Here is a 6,082-nt window from a genome sequence, read left to right as displayed (position 1 = left end):
AACAAAAAAAAAAAAAAAAAAGGAGGGGGTGGTATTAGACTGGAAGGGTGAAGTTACCCACTGAAAGTCTGGTATTTTAAGTACAGCAAGAACTATTAGGCCAGGCACGATGGCTCACACCTATAATCCCAGCACTTTGGGAGGCCAACTAAGGTGGGTACATCACCTGAGGTCAGGAGTTCCATATCAGCCTGGCCAACATGGTAAAACCTCAACTCTACTAAAAAATACAAACATTAGCTGGGTGTGGTGGCAGGCACCTGTAATCCCAGCTACTTGGGAGGCTGAGGCAGGAGAATCGCTTGAGTCTGGGAGGCAGAGGTTGCAGTGAGCCAAGATCCCACCACTGCACTTCAGCCTGGGCGACACAGTGAGACCCTGTCTCAAAACAACAACAACAACAGAAAAAAACTATTGCCCCTTGCCCTTGGGAGCTGTGGGTGGGAGTGGCCAAGGAGGAGGTTGAGGTTAAAGAATAAAACCCCAACATAGATGCTGCAGTGCGTTTCCTGGGTGGGCAAGGCACAGGACTGCTCTGTGTGCCCCTGGGGAAATACACTGTGCCTGAAATCACCTCCCTTCTTTTCCCCTTTTTTTTTTTTTTTTTTGAGATTGAATCTCGCTCTGTCGCCCAGGCTGGAGTGCAGTGGCGCAATCTCGATCTCGGCTCACTGCAACCTCCGCCTCCTGGGATCAGGCAATTCTCCTGCCTCAGCCTCCTGCGTAGCCAGAATTATAGGCATACGCCACCACGCCTGGCTAATTTTTGCCTCCCTTCTTTAGAGCCTCACCCCAAGCTCCTGAAGACAGCCCTGAAGAAGCCAGCTCCCGCCTCCCCAGTCACCCTAGCCAAAGGGCAGTCAGGGTGCTGGAGCCAACCCCAACAAGAAGGGGGAGGGCGCTGCTAACTCCCTCCCTCCCACTGAAACAGGGACTCCAAAATTGTACCTGGGGCAAGAGAAGCAAAAAAGGCAAGGGGGATCACCACGGGCCTCTCCCCATCTTTTCAGGGATCCAGAAGGGGCTAACCGAGGGGGAAAGGCTTGTTCCCTTTAAAAGGCAGTTAGGCTGGCAGAAGTGGGAGGGCTCCACTGCTGGAAGTGACTGTTGGTGACAAACAGAAATGACTGTAAGGAGAGGCAAGGGCTTTAGATGCAGTCAGGGTGGTCTCGGGAAGGGGAGGGAGGGAGGGCCTGAGGGAAAGGGAAAACACACTTTCACATCAACTCCTAAGAGACCACAAAAGCGAGACCTATGCCCAGCCTTGGGCCAGGGGGAAGCGTGTTCCCACTAAAATTGCCAGGGATGGTTTTGGGGGGAATACTCCAGGGAAAACAAGCAGCACTTCCCCCAAGCAACCCCACATGGGAAGGTGCTATTTATTTACATTCTTTCCCCTCCTGGTCATACAAAAGGCAGTGGGCTGCATCCTCATTCCCCCCTTGCAAGCTCCCACCCTGCCTGAAATCACACCTTGAAAGCAGAATCCCTGCTCTCGAAGGCAGCTGCCAGAGAACCACAGAACCAGGCCAAGCAACAGCAGTCCTGGCTACTCCAGCCATACCCACGCCTGAGTGCCAGCCCCAAAGGCGCTGCAAAATGTCATGCAGCCGTGTTTCAAGTCCTCTGAGAAGAGGGGTGGGCAGAGCTAAGCAAACATTAACTTGCTCCATTGAGAGAAGAGCCTGGGACAGGAGTAACTTGGAGGGGAGGGGGCCCGGGAAGAGCTGGGTCAACCAGGCAAGGTTATGACGGTGCAGCTGGCGGGGGCAGGGGCGGCAGGAGGGTACAGAGGTCATAGCAGGCTTCAGTTAGGACTGAAAATCAATCCTGCTGTTTCTTCCCACCACAGAGGAGGCAGAGCTGTTATGTTCAAGGTTTTGTGGAACTTAAACCAGAAACGGCCATGACCCCTCAGGGCTGTTTCCTTAATTATTAAGGGCTAGCACCACTGTCAAACCAGACCCTCTTCAGTTCCTGCTGGGCCCAGACTACCCATAAGAGAAATATACCACCCAGCACACACCAGGCTCCTTACCTTCCAGTCCTGGGAGATTTTCCCTGGTTCGAGTCCCACAGTACCCCAAGACTGCCTTCATTCCAACTCGGACCTTCCCCAAACACACTGTGCTTTTTTATTTTTATTTATTTATTTATTTTGAGACAGAGTTTCTGTCTTGTTGCCCAGGCTGGAGGAGCGCAATGGTACGATCTCAGCTCACTGCAACCTCCGTCTCCTGGGTTCAAGCGATTCTCCTGCCTGAGCCTCCCGAGTAGCTGGGATTACAGGCATGCGCTACCACACCAAGCTAATTTTTGAATTTTTAGTAGAGACGGGGTTTCTCCATGTTGGTCAGGCTGATCTCGAACTCCCGACCTCAGGTGATCCACTTGCCTCGGCCTCCCAAAGTGCCGGGATTACAGGCGTGAGCCACTGTGCGCCGCCACACTGTGCTCTTATTGTCCCAGGGAAATACCAGCTCTCACCTCAAACTCCTACTCATTCCTCAAGCCTGGGCTCAAATGCCACTGCCTCTGGGAAGCCTTCCGTTATTCTCCCACCAGGAGGTTTGTCAATCTTGCATCTGGACTCCCACCGGACCCAGACATGCTACTCTAGGGCACTCACCACCAATGTACTAGGACTATTGGTTTGCTCTCATTATGTTAAATAAATGTTTGTTGAATGAAGGCATGAATTAATCCTAGAAGGGATGCAAGCAGGCAAGCAGACACATTTAGCTGTGGGTTTGCCTAGAGACAGCCACCTGGGGCTAGCTGCAAGCCCATGCCTCCTGTTCTGCAGTCCTCAATCGCAGCTACCAAAGCTGGCAGGCCTCTAAAATATCACTTTAAGAGTTGAACCCCAGGCACAGCTTTGTACCCCAAATTCCTAAATTCTACAAGTTGTAAAAGGCCAAGGAAAAGGATTTTTAAATAAGGTGAGATTACATTTTGGAAACCAGTGATAACATGGCCTAGACTGTAGCAAGAGAAGCAAAAAAGGCAAGGGGGATCACCACGGGCACCACGGGTGATAATAAAGGGTGGATGAGATGAAAAGTGACAACACTTAAAAAGTCATCTTAGGCCGGGCATGGTGGCTCACATCTGTAATCCCAACACTTTGGGAGGCCGAGGCGGGCGGATCACCTGAGGTCGGGAGCTCGAGACCAGCGGGACCAACGTGGAGAAAACCCGTCTCTATTAAAAATACAAAATTAGCCGGGTGTGGTGGCACATGACTCTAATCCCAGCTACTCAGGAGGCTGAGGCAGGAGAATCGTTTGAACCCGGGAGGCACAGGTTGTGGTGAGCCAAGATCACACCATTGCACTCCAGCCTGGGCAACGAGAGCTAAACTCCGTCTCAAATAANCGTTTGAACCCGGGAGGCACAGGTTGTGGTGAGCCAAGATCACACCATTGCACTCCAGCCTGGGCAACGAGAGCTAAACTCCGTCTCAAAAAAAAAAAAAAAAAGGGGGGGGTCATCTTAAGCACTAGGCACAGGTTTAGAAGGAGGGAAAATCTGGCCAGGCGTGGTGGCTCACACCTGTAATTCCAGCATTTTGGGAGGCCAAGGTGGACAGATTGAGATAAGGAGTCTGAGACCAGCCTTGGTGACATGGTGAAACCCTGTCTCTACTAAAAATACAAAAATTAGCCAGGCATGGTGGTGCACGCCTGTAATCCTAGTTACTCAGGAGGCTGATGCACAAGAATCACTTAAACCCAGGTGGCGGAGGTTGCAGTGAGCCAAGATCGTGCCACTGCACTCCAGACTGAGCAACCGAGCAAGACTGCATCTCAAAAACAAAAAACAAGATGGAGGGAAAATCAGATTTTGAGTCTACTTCCTGCTCCCTTCTTGGCAGGGATTTATAGTAGATGGTGAACTAAGGTAACTTGTCTGTTGGTCTTTTTTTATTACTATATAATTTTATTGTTTTTGAGACAGAGTCCTGCTCTGTCACCCTGGCTGGAGTGCAGTGGTGCAATCTCGGCTCACTGCAACCTTCACCTCCCGGGTTCAAGTGATTCTCTTGCCTCAGTCTCTTCAGTAGCTGGGATTACAGGCATACACCACCATGCCTGGCTAATTTTTTTGTATTTTTAGTAGAGACGGGGCTTTGCCATGTTGGCCAGGCTGGTCTTGAACTCCTGATCTCAGGTGATCCACTCGCCTTGGCCTCCCAAAGTGCTGGGATTACAAGCATGAGCCACAGCGCCCGGTCCTGCTGGTCTTTTGAAGGCTGTAGTCCAGATTTCTGCATCAAAGTCTCAACTACTTATAACTAGGTCAACATGACCTGCCAATGAATACTTACGCAAATCATTATTATCACCCTGCCTTTCCCTAGATCATCTCCTAGTGATCATCTGAGGACATGCTTCATATGTAAAGGAAAACACTTTTCTTCCTGAGCACCTGAGAATTTCATCTCATTTTCCATGATCTTGACTCTTATATCCTAAAATTAAATTCCTTTTAAGCCCATCTCTAACTTGTTCCTCAGTACAGAGAACATTAAGCTATCAGGCACTAATGGCTTAAGAAAATAAAAACGCCTATTCTGCTAACCTTGACCTCATACAAGTATATACTTCTTCGATTAGGAACAGAAGAAGAAAGTAGATAAATAAAGACTTCATTCCTTTTCCCCTCAAAATCACCAATATTCCCCCATATGCACACACACATTTCTAAGGTTTACCCAAGAAACGTCAGATCTTGAATCCCAGGGAAAGCCATATTGTTCTGTGTCTTGGTGATTTATCTGATGTATATTTGAATTTAAACAGTCAGTGGGTTGAAACAACAGAAAAACACCAGCAAGCATGAAAGAGCAGTGCCTTCTCTAAAAATGGGAGAGGCGGCTGAGTGCAGTGGCTCATGCCTGTAATCCCAGCACTTTAGAAGGCCGAGGTGAGTGGATCATGAGGTCTGGAGTTCGAGACCAGCCTGGTCAACACAGTAAAACTCCGTCTCTACTAAAAATACAGAAATTGGCCAGGTGTGGTGGCATGCGCCTGTAGCCCCAGACTCTGTCTCAAAAAAAAAAAAAAAAAAAAAAGGCCAGGCGTGCTGGCTCATGCCTGCAATCCCAGTACTCTGGGAGGCCGAGGCGGGTAGATCACGAGGTCAGGAGATCGAGACCATCCTGGTTAACATGGTGAAACCCTGTCTCTACTAAAAATACAAAAAATTAGCCAGGCATGGTGGCGGGTGCCTATAGTCCCAGCTACGTGGAAGGCTGAGGCAGGAGAATGGCATGAACCCAGGAGGTGGAGCTTGCAGTGAGCCCGAGATTGCACCACTGCACTCCAGCCTGGGAGTGACAGAGCGAGACTCTGTCTCAAAAAAATAAAAAAAATGAGAGAGGCACTGCAGTTATCACACACAGCTCTTTGATCAAGGGTTATGAAAGTCAAATGTAAATTCTGAAGGCCATTTTGAGTGCTTTGGGTATGGGCATGATCAGGAAATGGCACATCTTGGTCAACCAAATATTCTGGGGAACAGATAACTGAAAACACACACACGTCAGGCAGATGTCACCAACTCTCAAGACTATGCTAGGCAGTCTCAACATCCTTTGATACTTCATAAGGATCTCACTTCAAATTGGAATTAGCCTCATGAGGTGGGAAAGCGCTGACCACCAGAATGCCCACTGCCAGTTCCCAGCAGAAATCTGAACAATAAAACCATCTTTCTTCCAGACCTAGATCAAGGACTGAAAATACCTTACATATATCCTTGAGCACCAAACTTGGAGGCGGCAAATAAAAACTGCAATCACTGACCAGGCATGGGCAGTGGCTCATGCCTATAATCCCAGCATTTGGGGAGGCTGAGGCAGGCAGATCACTTGAGCTCAGGGGTTTGAGACCAGCCCGGGCCACATGGTGAAACCCCGTCTCTACAAAACTACAAAAAAAAAAAAAAAAAAAAAAACCAGGGGTGGTGTTGCTCGCATGTGGTCCCAGCTACTGGTGGGGCTGAGGTGGGAGAATCACTTGAGCCCAGGAGGCAGAGGTTGCAGTGAGCCAAGACTGTGCTGCTGCCCTCCAGCCTG

General features: G+C 49.4%; 1 protein-coding gene across 3 annotated transcripts in view; it reads right to left on the bottom strand.

Moving 5' to 3' along the window:
- Positions 1-1,106, bottom strand: part of BCORL1 (BCL6 corepressor like 1) — a 49,640-nt gene extending 48,534 nt beyond the window's left edge. For all 3 annotated transcript variants that reach the window (XM_017881113.1, XM_017881114.1, XM_017881115.1), the window contains exon 1: positions 949-1,106. The gene's annotated coding sequence lies outside the window, so the exon portion shown is untranslated. The remainder of the gene's footprint in view (positions 1-948) is intronic.
- Between the last annotated feature and the right edge of the window lie 4,976 nt (positions 1,107-6,082).

Source organism: Rhinopithecus bieti, unplaced genomic scaffold (genome assembly GCF_001698545.2).
Source record: "Rhinopithecus bieti isolate Rb0 unplaced genomic scaffold, ASM169854v2 scaffold_13130, whole genome shotgun sequence".
Lineage (NCBI taxonomy): Eukaryota > Metazoa > Chordata > Mammalia > Primates > Cercopithecidae > Rhinopithecus > Rhinopithecus bieti.
Note: the sequence above shows the minus strand (reverse complement) of the source record. Positions and strands in the feature narration are given on the sequence as shown.